Below are 16,168 nucleotides of genomic sequence, written 5' to 3'. Positions count from 1 at the left end.
GCGTAGAGGTCCATCGATGCATGATTGTCACCACCATGACCTTTGCAATTAATACTAATATTACATGGCTTTCTGGTTGATATGCTTGTCACAATGAAATAATGACAATCATATTGACTCCTGTCGATTGCCGTGCTCATGACACGCATGTCATGACAAATAAAATTACAAACACTTTGCATCTCATACAATCACATAGGTTATACCGAATCACATGCACACCATGCAAAAACTACTTAGACGTCTCTAACATTTTTGCTACAATCATGACTCTAAGGGTCTGTTGCAAACCGTTTGCTACCTACGGTTTCCATAACCACGATTTCCTTAGTTGTTATTTAACTTTCAGGGTGGATAAAACATGAGACTTCATAAAAATCTCGAGCCCCATACTAAAGTTCATCATACACGTAACCCCGGTGTAGATCTCGTGTACTAGCTTGATCATGCAAAAAATAATTCTTTCTCAAGCAAAGTTGGAACCAAAGTCATCATAAGCAATGATAGATCCGTCGATCAGTATATGCAACGCAACATGAAAAGACCATAGTTAGCCGGACCTCTGAATATCCCGCAATTCCCGCCAAGATCAAAATTGTGCAATAAATGGGAAACAACAAGAAAATCCAGTAATATGTCTGATCTAATACTCCACACATCACATGTGCAGTGCCAAATAGCACATATGCTCTAGTTGTACCAGCATCCTACGCATGGTACCGCTCAATATACCACTGTAGGAGAACGTGCTACGCAAAGCCAAAAAACACACACAATCAAACCCATGATCATTATCGAGGTGTAGGTAGCGAGTCATACCCTCGACGGATCGTTCGTGCAATAGACATGTTGACGATGTCGATGCAGTCCTCTCACTCCCGCAACTAGGTTATACCTCCCAGTCATGAGAGTTTCCCCTCGCAATGATCCGCCCGCTCTATTGTCAAAGATAACACCGCTGCCAAGGTATCCATGCATACTAGAGTAGCAACATGGCAGTGCTCCGTGGAACTACACAAAGAAACAAAGGAAAGACTAGATCTAATCTAGAGAGAGATGTCAGCTTGAAATGCGGACATGAATTTGGTTTATCTCGTGGGGTGCCCTTCGCCCTCTATATATATGTGGCCAAGGGGTTTGGGTTGACAAAGCCAGCGTGGAGTATCCCCTTGCATCGAGAAGTCCTACTATGACTCCACCGTGTTTCCTTGCCTCCCGAGCAAGGGGGGCGCTGGCCGACTTGGGCCTATTGAGCTCCGTTGCCAGTGAGGGGACGACCCATTGGGAGCTTCTAGAACATCCAGGAACATTTCGGACCATCCAAAAGATTCTACCACATTCTAGAACTTTCTGGTATCTCTCGTACATCACCGAGACATTTCGGGACCTCCCGGAACACTTCAAAGATCATCCAAAACATTTTCGGAACCCTTCCCTCTCATCCTCCACTAAATCATAGAATTCCAATATCTTGTTAATCGTTAAGTGTGTGACCTTATAGGTTTGAGCATACATGGACATGTGTCCGGAACACCTTCTCCGGCCAATAATAATTTGTGGGATCTAGACAACCATAATAATTCCCACATATCATCGAAGATCTTTATTGAGCTAAACTTGTATTGCCACATACAACTGTTTTTGCCTCGTGATACATTAGACAACCGAGGCGATACTTTGTCGGTATCGTCACTATGAACTTCTCAATCACTATACCTAGTGATCCTTGTTACCAATTTGTACTCTTTTCTCATTTACATATTCGGGTATCCCTGTAACTGACTCCTTAGACACAATACCTAGCCAGGCGATGCTGGACACCATAATATCGAGTGGGCCCAGAGTGTATCTCTCCATTGCCGGAGGAGCAAATCCCAGTCTTGACATATCTAGCACCATGACATATTTTTCATTGTTCCCCAAAGTTACCTTTATAATTACCTAGTTACGGAGTAATATTTGGCAACCCCAAAGAAACCATCCGACATCCGGGTCCACGATATTCTAATGGTCTAGGGATGCAAGTAAATGCTAACACTTCATACGAAAATACCGACAACATATTGACAACATGATCTCGCAAGATTTCATATGTTGGGTCTATCCAACACAATATTTGCCCTAACAATGCACTCTCATTATTTCGGGCATCCTTGTTACATTAACAATGCCCATGGAGGAAAGCAGAACCATCAACAATACATGAGCTAGTCTAGAGGTCTAACTAGGGATGTATCTGTGTTTATTACTCTGCACATGCAATTAGGTTTTTCTCCAAATCACACATCAAGACCAAAGCAATTTACGCATAGAAAAATCAACTTAATAATATTCACCATGAAAGTCCATAGTCTTGTTGTTTTGTGTAGCTCGCATCAAAATGTATCTAATCATTAAAATTTATAGGAATGTGGTATACATCATTATGAACATGTATATTTTTTCAATTTTTTTGAAACTTCAAAAAATCAATTTCTTTTTTTTTGGAAAACAAGGATCCAATATCCACACTCAGTAATAAATTATAATAAGTGCTTTCCTTGACTGCAGCAGTGTCCACATTAACCCTTACAGTGGCATTAATGATCTATTACCTCCTAAGAGATAATAGTTATATCAACCATCGGATCATGAAAATTTAACGGTCATATTGCTTTGGACCACCTTAAAAATTTCTCAAGATGTTTATGAGTATCTCCAACATCTCTCCTTTCCCCGAAATGTTTTTGGTGATCACAAAAAACAACTCAACCCCCTACATGGAGAGGGAGTTAACTCTCTCCCAATACCCTCCCCAATATATGACACGTCAGCGCGTAGCCGCCAATGCCTATTGGATCGCCGCCAGACCAGTGCACAAATGTCATCCAACACTGGAGTACCACGCGCGAGCCCGCTGCCACCACCGGACCACTTGCACTCGTGCTGCCTGCAACTGACTGTCAGGCCGCCACCGCCGCCGGACCACCGCGCCGCCATGCCACTTGCTGGACCACCGCCCCACCACACACACACACACACACACACACACACACACACACACAGGGTTACCCGATTGACAAGTGGGTCATGTAGGCCAGGTTGGTTATTGGGATGAGGTTATTGGAGATCTACGAAACCGTTTATCCCTAATAACCAGAAGAGTGTTATTGGGGAGCCCCGGGAAGTGATTATTGGGGGAGTTTTATTGGGAATCTGTTGGAGATGCTCTATTGCTTGGGTAGCCCTGTCCCGTGATAGAATCTGGTTGTTCTTAAATGTAATTAAGTTTGAGACATGCTCTCATCTAAATATTTCTTCCCCTCGCAATATATATATATATATATATATATATATATATATATATATATATATATATATATATATATATATATATATATATATATATATATATATATATATATATGCGAACACCGCAGAACTCTTGTTTTCACACCCTGAACATATGAGAGAATTCTTATTGAACGAGAAGTTGTCAATGAATCCTTGAATTCACAGGATTGCCTCAGCCGGCACCTATATTCAACTCGAAGCAACGCGGTCTTTGATTTTGGAAGCGAGGACATTGTCTTTGCACCACAAAACGAATACCAGACATTGACTTCTACGTTAACGTAACTGATATATATCCAGGTGAAATTTAAAGACAAGCACCCAATCTAGGTGAAATTTAGAGACCTTCTATATGTTTTTTTCTAGATACACCTCCTTTAATAATTTCTATTTCAACAGTGGGACACAACAGCAACTTCTTTACGCAAATTTTATATGTACATTCGTTTTATGTCCATCACACAGGACAAGATCACCAGATAAAAGCTCTCTCACCTCATACTTGAACCGACAGAAACCATTGTGGGGGCACCGCATGTCTCCTCTTGCTGATGTACGGCTCTGTCGGGGCTTTACAGATATCCTTTTTAGCGTAAATACACCAACCATTTGATTATCATACTTAAGCAGAATGCAATTTTTTGCAATTGAGTAGGGTGTTTACACTAAATGTATCCTAAACCGCTCAGAACAATGATTGAGAAGTTTGAAACTGAACCCAAGTTGACAGCAACTGGTAAATTTATCATTATAATTTCGATTACTGTAGTCTTTTCATTGTCGATTTGACAGGTAAGTTTTTTGTTCTTATTGTCACAGAAGTAGCCTGAGCTAACTTTTTCCTTCTACTCGTTTATATATTAACAGTCCCATGTCAGCACATGCACGTCACGTTGCAGGCAGTGCAACTCAAGCCTCTAGCATCAAAAGGCAAGCACTTAAATACCTATTATTTCAAACAGTCATTAAGAAATCTAGGAAAATGACAAAATTCTAGGGGCACCGGCCTTCGTATTAGGATCTAGTAAATAGATTAAGGCCGGATTGTGTGACCTCAGCTGCATAGACTGTGCTGTAGTCGCCAACAAACCAGTTATCTTATAGGGTCTATTTATAATTGATGGCATGTTATTGGATGGTGGTGGGGCACTTGACGTAACCTGTTAAGACTTGTTTGATAAACAAGCTTTACATGTTAAGTACAACATGAAAAGCACACCGGCAAAAGGACAAAGTGCTATTAGGGCCAACTGCTCCATTCCGGTTTTAGTAAGCTCTAAAGTATCAGAACAAACAGAAAACATCTAAGGCGTAGGATAAGACATGCATACGTGCAAATTCTGGGCCATTAGTATGCTTGTATGTAGGACAGAGCTAACTGACATGTATACATTATCCTGAACCAACCCTTTCTTTAATACACATGAGCTACCGCAAGGTACACGTGATACAATCCTATAGCGTGTCACATGTGTTTATATTAGAATTATAGAATACTTCCGACGTTCCAACTGATGAATTGAGAGCGGTTTGAATATGGAGTTATCATTGAGATGAGCATTCAAATAGGCAATACTGGTTGAATGCCCATACTTTGGTACATACATTAAAAATATCATCTATGTCTTCTTGATATTGCTATATCGCACACGCTTAAACTTAATCTGGTTTAGCAACGTATTGAGTGTGTTGCTGAGAAAAATGCTGAAATTTGGGATGGACTTTAGGCCCATATAGAAATTTCTGAAAAATCTCTAAGGGCCCATGTGGGTTTATTGGCACTAGGTGGAGGTGGGAAGTTTAGTCCCACCCCGGAAGTGGAAGAGGAGTTGGACCTCTTTATAAGGGATATTCTTTCACATGCTATTGGAGCTTGAGAATAGAAGAGGCCCTCGGGCACTCCTCCACCGCCGCCCGCCTCGTCTCGACGCGCCGCGGGTTGCGGGATTGAGCTGAGCTCACACCTACGCGCTTATTTATGCGAGTCACTAATGGAGAGTTCTCTGAGACGTCGGATCGCATTGCATCTGCTCCACGCGCACGCCCACTGTCGTTCCTTTGCTGCTGCTGCTGCCGCCAGTGACTCCATCCCGTCATACGCAGTCGATGGGAGAGCAGGTCTCCGAAACCCCGCCCTTCCGGTTCCTGGAGAGGGGAAGCGACTGCTCGCTGTTCGTCTACCTCCTCTACGCCCGCTTCATCCTCGTCATCACCATGTCCACCGACGCCGATCGTGCCGCCGGGGCTTCTGCCTGGCCTACTGGAGGGTATAACACGTTTACCCCGCTCTTGTTTATTTTCGTATTAGCAGTACTAGCAGTATGTGTAGATTTGTCTACTGTTTGCTTAGTACATGCATGTTTAGATCAGAACCAGTATGTCGTCAATTTAGTTGATGCCATGCTAGTGATTTATCTATGGATTAAATTAGTCGAAAAATTGCCTATTTTCTCAGCAATCCAAAAACCTATTATGTGTAGGAATTTTTCGGCAAGTGGCTTTGCTGCTGCACTGAAACCGGATAAGTTTACCGGTACATATTTTAAGCGTTGGTAGACTAAGACCACTTTATGGCTCACGGCTATGAACATGTTCTGGGTCACCGGTATCTCCACGGGAACGATTGCTCCTGAACAGGAGAAGGCGTTCAGGGAGGCCACCATTGTGTTTCTCGGAGCAGTTCTTAGCGTGATCGGAGATAAACTGGTCGACGCATATTTACATGTGCATGTCGCCAAGGACTTGTGGGAGGCGCTCGAATCTAAGTTCGGGGCCGCCGATGCTAGGAGCGAGATGTATATTATAGAGCAGTTCCACGATTACAAGATGGTTGAAAACCGTCCTGTATTGGAGCAGACTCATGAGATAATATGCATTGTTAAGGAGCTTGAGCTTCTTAAGTGCGAGTTACCGGACAAGTTTGTCGCGGGCTGCATAATCGCTAAGCTCCCTAATTCCTGGAGGAACTTTGCCACCACTCTGAAACATCAGAGGCGTGAATTCTCTGTGGAGGATGTCATTGGCCATCTGAGTGTTGAGCAGAATTCGAGGGCAAAAGACTCGCACGGAAAAGGGGCCGAAGGGACTTCTGTCGCCAACATGGTGAACCAGAGGAACTTCAACTCCCACAAGCCCAAGGGAAAGAACGGTGTCCAACACAATACCGACTTTAAGAAGAAGGGTAAGAAGACCTTCAAGAAGAACAAGAAGGATGAGGGCTTCTTTACTTATGGTTCGGTTGAACATTGGGCCAACAAGTGCCCAAACAAGTACAAGAAGCCAGTATAGAACTCCAAGTCTGTCAACATGATTGTGGGCAACAATGAGAATGGTGCATCTGGGTACGGTAATTTATTTACTGTTTTTTCAGTGTTTCAGCCCACCGATTGGTGGGTGGACACAGGTGCAAGTGTTCATGTGTGTACTGACATTTCATTGTTTTCTTCTTACCAGGTCACAGGTCACGGGTCCGTATTGATGGGGAATGGCGTGAGTGCTTCTGTTCATGGTGTTGGCACGGTCGATCTGAAGTTTACTTCGGGAAGGATCGTGCAGCTGAAGAACGTGCAGCATGTCCCCGCCATCAAGAAGAACCTCGTTAGTGGCTCCCTTCTATGTAGCGAAGGGTTTAAGTTGGTTTTCGAGTCTAATAAATTAGTTGTTACGAAATATGGACTCTTTGTTGGAAAAGGTTATGAGAGCGGAGGGATGTTCCGCCTTTCCCTCGCAGATTTTTGTAATAAAGTCGTGAACCATATTCATTCGAATGTTAATGAATCTGAAGTTTGGCATTCATGTCTTTGTCACATTAGTTTTGGTGTTATGACACGGCTAGCTAAGTTGGATTTAATCCCGTGTTTCACTTTAGCCAAAGGTTCTAAGTGCCTTTCATGTGTGCAAGCTAAGCAACCTCGCAAGCCTCACAAGGCCGCGGAGGAGAGACACTTGGCACCATTAGAACTCATACATTCTGATCTTTGTGAGATGAATGGTGTGTTGACTAAAGGTGGAAAGAAATACTTCATGACATTGATAGATGATTCCACTAGATATTGCTATGTGTATCTGTTAAATACTAAAGATGAGGCTCTACACTACTTTAAAATCTATAAGGCAGAAGTTGAGAATCAACTTGAAAAGAAAATTAAATGAGTCCGATCAGATCGTGGTGGAGAGTACTTCTCGAGTGAGTTTGATTCTTTTTGTGTGGAACACGGCATTATTCATGAGAGGACGCCTCCCTATTCACCCCAGTCAAACGGGGTTGCTGAGCGAAAAAACCGTACTCTAACTGATTTGGTTAACGCCATGTTAGATACATCGGGTTTATCCAAGGCATGGTGGGGGGATGCTATATTAACGGCATGTCATGTCCTGAATAAAGTTCCAACAAAGGATAATGAGATCACTCCCTATGAGAAATGGGCGAAGAGAAGGACAACACTCTCGTACTTGCGTACTTGGGGCTATTTGGCGAAAGTTAATGTGTCGATCCCCAAAAAGCGTAAGCTTGGACCCAAGACTGTGGACTGCGTTAATTTGGGCTACGCTAAGAACAGCATTGGCTATAGATTTCTAGTACTGAAATCTGAGGTGCCTGACCAGAAGGTCGGTACAATTATGGAGTCTAAGGATGCTACATTCTTTGAGGATATTTTTCCTATGAGAGATATGCAAAGCACTTCTAGACATGAATCTGAGGAGACTCCTGAGCCTGCCATTCCTATGGAATATTATGAACAAACACATGATGAAAATCCTGAGGAGGATGACGAAGAAACCCTTGGTAGGGTCAAGAGACAAAGGACTGCAAAGACCTCGTGATGATTTCTTCGTGTACCTCGTGGATGATACTCCCACTTCTATTTTAGAAGCGTATGCCTCTCCAGAAGCTGACTACTGGAAGGATGCGGTCCGTAGCGAGATGGATTCCATCATGGCTAACGGGACATTGGATATCACTGAGCGTCCCTATGGTTGTAAACCATTGGGATGTAAGTGGGTGTTCAAAAAGAAGCTTAGGCCTGATGGTACGATTGAAAAGTACAAAGCTAGGCTTGTGGCCAAGGGCTATGACCAGAAAGAAGAGGAAGATTTCTTTGATACTTATTCACCTGTGGCTAGACTGACCACCATTCGAGTATTACTCTCATTGGTGGCCTCGCATGGTCTTCTCGTCCACTAGATGGATGTTAAGACGGCTTTTCTGAATGGAGAGCTAAACGAGGAAATCTACATGCAACAGCCAGATGGCTTTGTGATAGATGGTCAGGAAATAAAGGTGTGTAGGTTGCTGAAATCTTTATATGGCCTGAAGCAAGCACCTAAGCAATGGCATGATAAGTTTAATACAACTCTGACATATGTTGTCTTCGTTGTTAATGAAGCTGACAAATGTGTATACTATCGCCATGGTGGGGGCGAAGGAGTTATACTGTGCTTGTATGTTGACATACTGATATTCGGAACCAACCTCAAAGTCATTGAGGAGGTCAAGTCGTTTCTATCTCAGAACTTTGAGATGAAAGACCTTGGTGTGGCTGATGTTATCTTGAACATCAAGCTACCGAGAGAAAATGAGGGTGGGATTACACTTCTGCAATCTCATTATGTTGAGAAGGTGTTGAGCCGTTTTGGATACTCGGACTGCAAACCATCTCAAACACCATATGATCCTAGTGTGTTGGTTCGAAAGTTCGAAGGCACAACTAAGGATCAACTGAGATACTCTCAAATCATTGGTTCACTCATGTACCTAGTGAGCGCAACGAGGCCTGACATCGCGTTTGCTGTAAGCAAACTGAGCCGGTTTGTTTCCAACCTGGGTGATGTGCATTGGCATGCTATTGAGAGAGTTATGCACTATCTGAAGGGTACTATGAACTACGGACTTCACTATACGGGATACCCGTCGGTACTTGAAGGGTATAGTGATGCGAATTGGATCTCTGATGCTGATGAGATGAAGGCCACGACTGGGTATATGTTTACTCTTGGAGGTGGCGCTGTTTCCTGGAAGTCTTGCAAGCAAACGACTTAACGAGATCGACAATGGAAGCAGAATTAACAGCATTAGAAACATCTGGTGTCGAAGCAGGATGGCTTCGAGATCTTTTGATGGACTTGCCATTGGTTGATAAACCGGTTCCGGCTATCCTTATGAACTATGACAATCAGACTGTCATCACCAAGGTGAAGAGTTCAAAGGACAACTTGAAGTCCAAGAAACACATAAGAATGAGATTAAAAGCTGTCAGAAAATTAAGAAACTCCGGATTGATAGCGTTGGAGTATGTCCATACGGCTAAGAATCTGGCAGATCCCTTTACAAAAGGGATACCACGTGTTGTGATAGATAGTGCATCGAGGGAGATGGGTATGAGACCCACATGAGTTGCCATGGTGGTAACCCAACCTATGTGATCGGAGATCCTGTGAAGTAGGACCTGGGAAAACAAGCCAGTGGTGAACTGAGGAGAGTAACTATACTAACCCACTCCGTTGGAGATGCAATACTCTCGATACTGTATGGTAGGATGACTATTGTCTTAATGTGTTCCAAAGCTTATGTAAGCAACATGCTATCCTACAGAGCGATCTTTGGAGGAACACACCTATGTGAGCCCGACTGCTGGTCACAGTCTATGAGATTGGGGTGATCTCTAGTAAGCTCATGAATAGGCCAGGAGTGTGACTTATATGCTCCACCCGAGGGGTCAGCCTTCGGCAGCCTAGTACTAGTAAGACATGTGGTGAAACTTCTTTATGCAAAACTGACAATTCAAGGCATAGTCCATTGTTCAGTTGTGAAGGAGTGTAGCTGCTTGCTCTAGGTGAAGTTCAACCTTAACAGGTCTTCACTGAAACACTGGTATATCGAAACAACAATTGGAACAGAGGACACAATGGGCCCTCGAGATCTGGTGGGGGATTGTGCTACCTCTTGAGCACTGCATTGGTTTTCCCTTGAAGAGGAAAGGGTGATGAAGCAAAGTAGCGTAAGTATTTCCCTCAGTTTTTGAGAACCAAGGTATCAATCCAGTATGAGGCTACGCACGAGTCCCTCGCACCTACACAAACAAATAAATCCTCGCAACAACGCGATAAGGGGTTGTCAATCCCTACACTGTCACTTACGAGAGTGAGATCTGATAGATATGATAAGATAATATTTTTGGTATTTTTATGATAAAGATGCAAAGTAAAATAAAAGAAAAATAAAAAGCAACGGAAATAACTAAGTGTTTGAAGATTAATATGATGGAAGATAGACCCGGGGGCCATAGGTTTCACTAGTGGCTTCTCTCAAGAGCATACGTATTTTACGGTGGGTGAACAAATTACTGTTGAGCAATTGACAGAATTGAGCATAGTTATGAGAATATCTAGGTATGATCATGTATATAGGCATCACGTCCGAGACAAGTAGACCGACTCCTGCCCGCATCTACTACTATTACTCCACACATCGACCGCTATCCAGCATGCATCTAGAGTATTAAGTTCATAAGAACAGAGTAACACCTTAAGCAAGATGACATGATGTAGAGGGATAAATTCATGCAATATGATAAAAAAAACCATCTTGTTATCCTCGATGGCAACAATACAATACGTACCTTGCTGCCCCTACTGTCACTGGGAAAGGACACCGCAAGATTGAACCCAAAGCTAAGAACTTCTCCCATTGCAAGAAAGATCAATCTAGTAGGCCAAACCAAACTGATAATTTGAAGAGACTTGCAAAGATAACCAATCATACATAAAAGAATTCAGAAGATTCAAATATTGTTCATAGATAAACTTGATCATAAACCCACAATTCATCGGTCTCAACAAACACACCGCAAAAGAAGATTACATCGAATAGATCTCCACAAGAGAGGGGGAGAACATTGTATTGAGATCAAAAAAGAGAGAAGAAGCCATCTAGCTAATAACTATGGACCCGAAGGTCTGAGGTAAACTACTCACACTTCATCGGAGAGGCTATGGTGTTGATGTACAAGCCCTCCGTGATCGATGCCCCTTCCGGCGGAGCTCCGGAACAGGCCCCAAGATGGGATCTCATGGGTACAGAAGGTAGCGGCGGTGGAATTAGGTTTTTGGCTCCCTATCTGATCGTTTGGGGGTATGTAGGTATATATAGGAGGAAGGAGTACGTCGGTGGAGCAACATGGGGCCCACGAGGGTGGAGGGCGCGCCCCCTACCTCGTGGCTTCCTGGAAGCTTCCTTGACGTAGGGTCCAAGTCTCCTGGATCATGTTCGTTCCGAAAATCACGTTTTCGAAGGTTTCATTCCGTTTGGACTCCGTTTGATATTCTTTTTCTGCGAAACTCTGAAATAGGCAAAAAACAACAATTCTGGGCTGGGCCTCCGGTTAATAGGTTAGTCCCAAAAATAATATAAAAGTGAATAATAAAGCCCAATAATGTCCAAAACAGAAGATAATATAGCATGGAGCAATCAAAAATTATAGATATGTTGGAGACGTATCAAGCATCCCCAAGCTTAATTCCTGCTCGTCCTCGAGTAGGTAAATGATAAAAACAGTTTTTGATGTGGAATGCTACTTGGCATAATTTCAATGTAATTCTCCTTAATTGTGGTATGAATATTCAGATCTGAAAGATTCAAGATAAAAGTTCAATATTGACATAAAAATAATAATACTTCAAGCATACTAACTAAGCAATTGTGTCTTCTCAAAATAACATGGCCAAAGAAAGTTCATCCCTACAAAATCATATAGTTTGGTCATGCTCCATTTTCGTCACACAAGAATGCTCTCATCATGCACAACCCCGATGACAAGCCAAGCAATTGTTTCATACTTTAGTAATCTCAAACTTTATAAATCTTCACGCAATACATGAGCGTGAGCCATGGATATAGCACTATGGGTGGAATAGAGTATAATGGTGGGGGTTATGTGGAGAAGACAAAAAAGGAGAAAGTCTCACATCAACGAGGCTAATCAATGAGCTATGGAGATGCCCATCGATTGATGTTAATGCAAGCAGTAGGGATTGCCATGCAACGGATGCACTAGAGCTATAAATATATGAAAGCTCAACAAAAGAAACTAAGTGGGTGTGCATCCAACTTGCTTGCTCACGAAGACCTAGGGCACTTGAGGAGGCCCATTGTTGGAATATACAAGCCAAGTTCTATAATGAAAAATTCCCACTAGTATATGAAAGTGACAAAACGAGAGAGACTCTATCATGAAGATTATGGTGCTACTTTGAAGCACAAGTGTGGTAAAAGGATAGTAGCATTGTCCCTTTTTATTTCTCTTTTTTTGGGACAATGCTCTATTAAATGATGATCATCACACTTCCATTTATTTACAACTCAATGATTACAACTCGATACTAGAACAAGGTATGACTCTATATGAATGCCTCCGGCGGTATACCGGGATATGCAATGAACCAAGAGTGACATGTATGAAAGAATTATGAACGGTGGCTTTGCCACAAATACTATGTCAACTACATGATCATGCTAAGCAATATGACAATGATGAACGTGTCATGATAAACGGAACGGTGGAAAGTTGCATGGCAATATATCTCGGAATGGCTATGGAAATGCCATAATAGGTAGGTATGGTGGCTGTTTTGAGGAAGATATAAGGAGGTTTATGTGTGAAAGAGCGTATCATATCATGGGGTTTGGATGCACCGGCGAAGTTTTCACCGACTTTCAATGTGAGAAAGGGCAATGCGCGGTACCGAAGAGGCTAGCAATGATGGAAAGGTGAGAGTGCGTATAATCCATGGACTCAACATTAGTCATAAAGAACTCATATACTTATTGCAAAAATCTACAAGTCATCAAAAACCAAGCACTGCACGCATGCTCCTAGGGGGATATATTGGTAGGAAAAGACCATCGCTCGTCCCCGACCGCCACTCATAAGGAGGACAATCAAAGAACACCTCATGTTTCAAATTTGTTACATAACGTTTACCATACGTGCATGCTACGGGACTTGCAAACTTCAACACAAGTATTTCTCAAATTCACAACTACTCAACTAGCACAACTTTAATATCACTACCTCCATGTCTCAAAACAATCATCAAGTATCAAACTTCTCTTAGTATTCAACACACTCATAAGAAAGTTTTTACTATTCTTGAATACCTAGCATATTAGGATTATTTAAGAAAATTACCATGCTATTTAAGACTCTCAAAATAATCTAAGTTAAGCATGAGAGATCAGTAGTTTCTATAAAACAAATCCACCACCGTGCTCTAAAAGATATAAGTGAAGTACTAGATCAAAAACTATATAACTCAAAAGATATAAGTGAAGCACATAGAGTATTCTAATAATTTCCGAATCATGTGTGTCTCTCTCAAAAGGTGTGTACAGCAAGGATGATTGTGGTAAACTAAAAAGCAAAGACTCAAATCATACAAGACACTCCAAGCAAAACACATATCATCTGGTGAATAAAAATATAGCTCCAAGTAAAGTTACCGATGGAAGTAGACGAAAGAGGGGATGCCTTCCGGGGCATCCCCAAGCTTTGGATTTTAGGTGTCCTTAGATTATCTTGGGGGTGCCATGGGCATCCCCAAGCTTAGGCTCTTGCCACTCCTTGTTCCATAATCCATCAAATCTTTCACCCAAAACTTGAAAACTTCACAACACAAAACTTAGCAGAAAATCTCGTGAGCTCCGTTAGCGAAAGAAAACAAAAGACCACTATAAGGTACTGTAATGAACTCATTATTTATTTATATTGGTGTTAAACCTACTGTATTCCAACTTCTCTATGGTTTATAAACTATTTTATTAGCCATAGATTCATCAAAATATGCAAACAACACACGAAAAACAGAATTTGTCAAAAACAGAACAGTCTGTAGTAATCTGTAACTAACGCAAACTTCTGGAACTCCAAAAAATCAGCCAAAATAGGAACACCTAGAAAATTTGTTTATTGATCAGAAGAAATTGGAATCAATATTTTATCACGTTCTGGTGATTTTTAACAATTATTTTCGTGAACAGAAAGTTTCTGGAATTTTCTGCAAGATCAAATAACTATCATCCAAGAAGATCCTATAGGTTTAACTTGGCACAAACACTAATTAAAACATAAAAACACATCTAACCAGAGGCTAGAACAAATATTTATTCTTAAACAGAAGCAAAAAGCAAAAAACTAAAAATAAAATTGGGTTGCCTCCCAACAAGCGCTATCGTTTAACGCCCCTAGCTAGGCATAATAGCAAGGATAGATATAGGTATTGCCATCTTTGGTAGGCAATCCATAAGTGGCTCTCATGATAGATTCATATGCTAATTTTATTTTCTTCCTAGGGAAGTGTTCCATGCCTTTCTTTAATGGAAATTGGAATCTAATATTCCCTTCCTTCATATCAATAATTGCACCAATTGTTCTAAGGAAAGGTCTACCAAGAATAATAGGACATGAAGGATTGCAATCTATATCAAGAACAATAAAATCTATGGGCACATAGTTCCTATTTGCAACAATAAGAACATCATTAATTCTTCCCATAGGTTTCTTAATGGTGTAATCCGCAAGGTGCAAGTTTAAAGAGCAATCATCAAAATCACAGAAACCTAGCAAATCACATAAAGTCTTTGGAATCGTGGAAACACTAGCACCCAAATCACACAAAGCATAGCATTCATGATCTTTAATCTTAATTTTAATAGTAGGTTCCCACTCATCATAAAGTTTTCTAGGGATAGAAACTTCCAACTCAAGCTTTTCTTCATAAGATTGCATCAAAGCATCAACGATATGTTTGGTAAAGGCTTTATTTTGACTATAAGCATGAGGAGAATTTAGCACAGATTGCAACAAGGAAATACAATCTATCAAAGAGCACTTATCATAATTAAATTCCTTGAAATCCAAAATAGTGGGTTTATTAACATCTAATGTTTTGATTTCTTCAATCCCACTTTTATCAATTTTAGCACCAAGATCTAAAAACTCCGAATTTTTGGAACGCCTTCTAGGTAAAGGTGGATCATATTCAGTCCCATCATTATCAAGATTCATATTGCAAAACAAAGATTTAATAGGGGACACATCAATAACTTTTAGATCTTCATCTTTATTTTCATAGAAATTTGAAGAACACGCTTTCATAAAATAATCTTTCTTAGCACGCATCCTAGCGGTTCTTTCTTTGCACTCATCAATGGAAATTCTCATGGCTTTGAGAGACTCGTTGATATCATGCTTAGGAGGAATAGATCTAAGTTTTAAAGAATCAACATCAAGAGAAATTCTATCAACGTTCCTAGCCAATTCATCAACTTTAAGCAATTTCTCTTCAAGCAAAGCATTGAAATTCTTTTGCGAATTCATAAACTCTTTAACACTAGTCTCAAATTCAGAGGGCATCTTATTAAAATTTCCATAAGAATTGTTGTAGGAATTACCATAATTATTAGAGGAATTGCTAGGATAAGGCCTAGGATTAAAGTTTCCTTTATACGCGTTGTTACAAAAATTATTCCTACCAACAAAATTCACATCCATAGATTCATTATTATTCTCAATCAAAGTAGACAAGGGCATATCATTAGGATCAGAAGAAACACTTTTACTAGCAAATAATTTCATAAGTTCATCCATCTTTCCACTCAAAACATTAATTTCTTCTATCGCATGCACTTTTTTATTAGTAGATCTTTCAGTGTGCCATTGAGAATAATTAACCATAATATTATCTAGGAGTTTAGTAGCTTCTCCTAAAGTGATTTCCATAAAAGTGCCTCCCGCGGCCGAATCTAAAAGATTTCTAGAAGCAAAATTCAATCCGGCAT

Source organism: Aegilops tauschii, chromosome 4, assembly GCF_002575655.3.
Source record: "Aegilops tauschii subsp. strangulata cultivar AL8/78 chromosome 4, Aet v6.0, whole genome shotgun sequence".
In the NCBI taxonomy this organism is placed as follows: Eukaryota; Viridiplantae; Streptophyta; class Magnoliopsida; order Poales; family Poaceae; genus Aegilops; species Aegilops tauschii.
The sequence above is the reverse complement of the archived record's forward strand: the minus strand, read 5'-3'. Positions refer to the sequence as shown.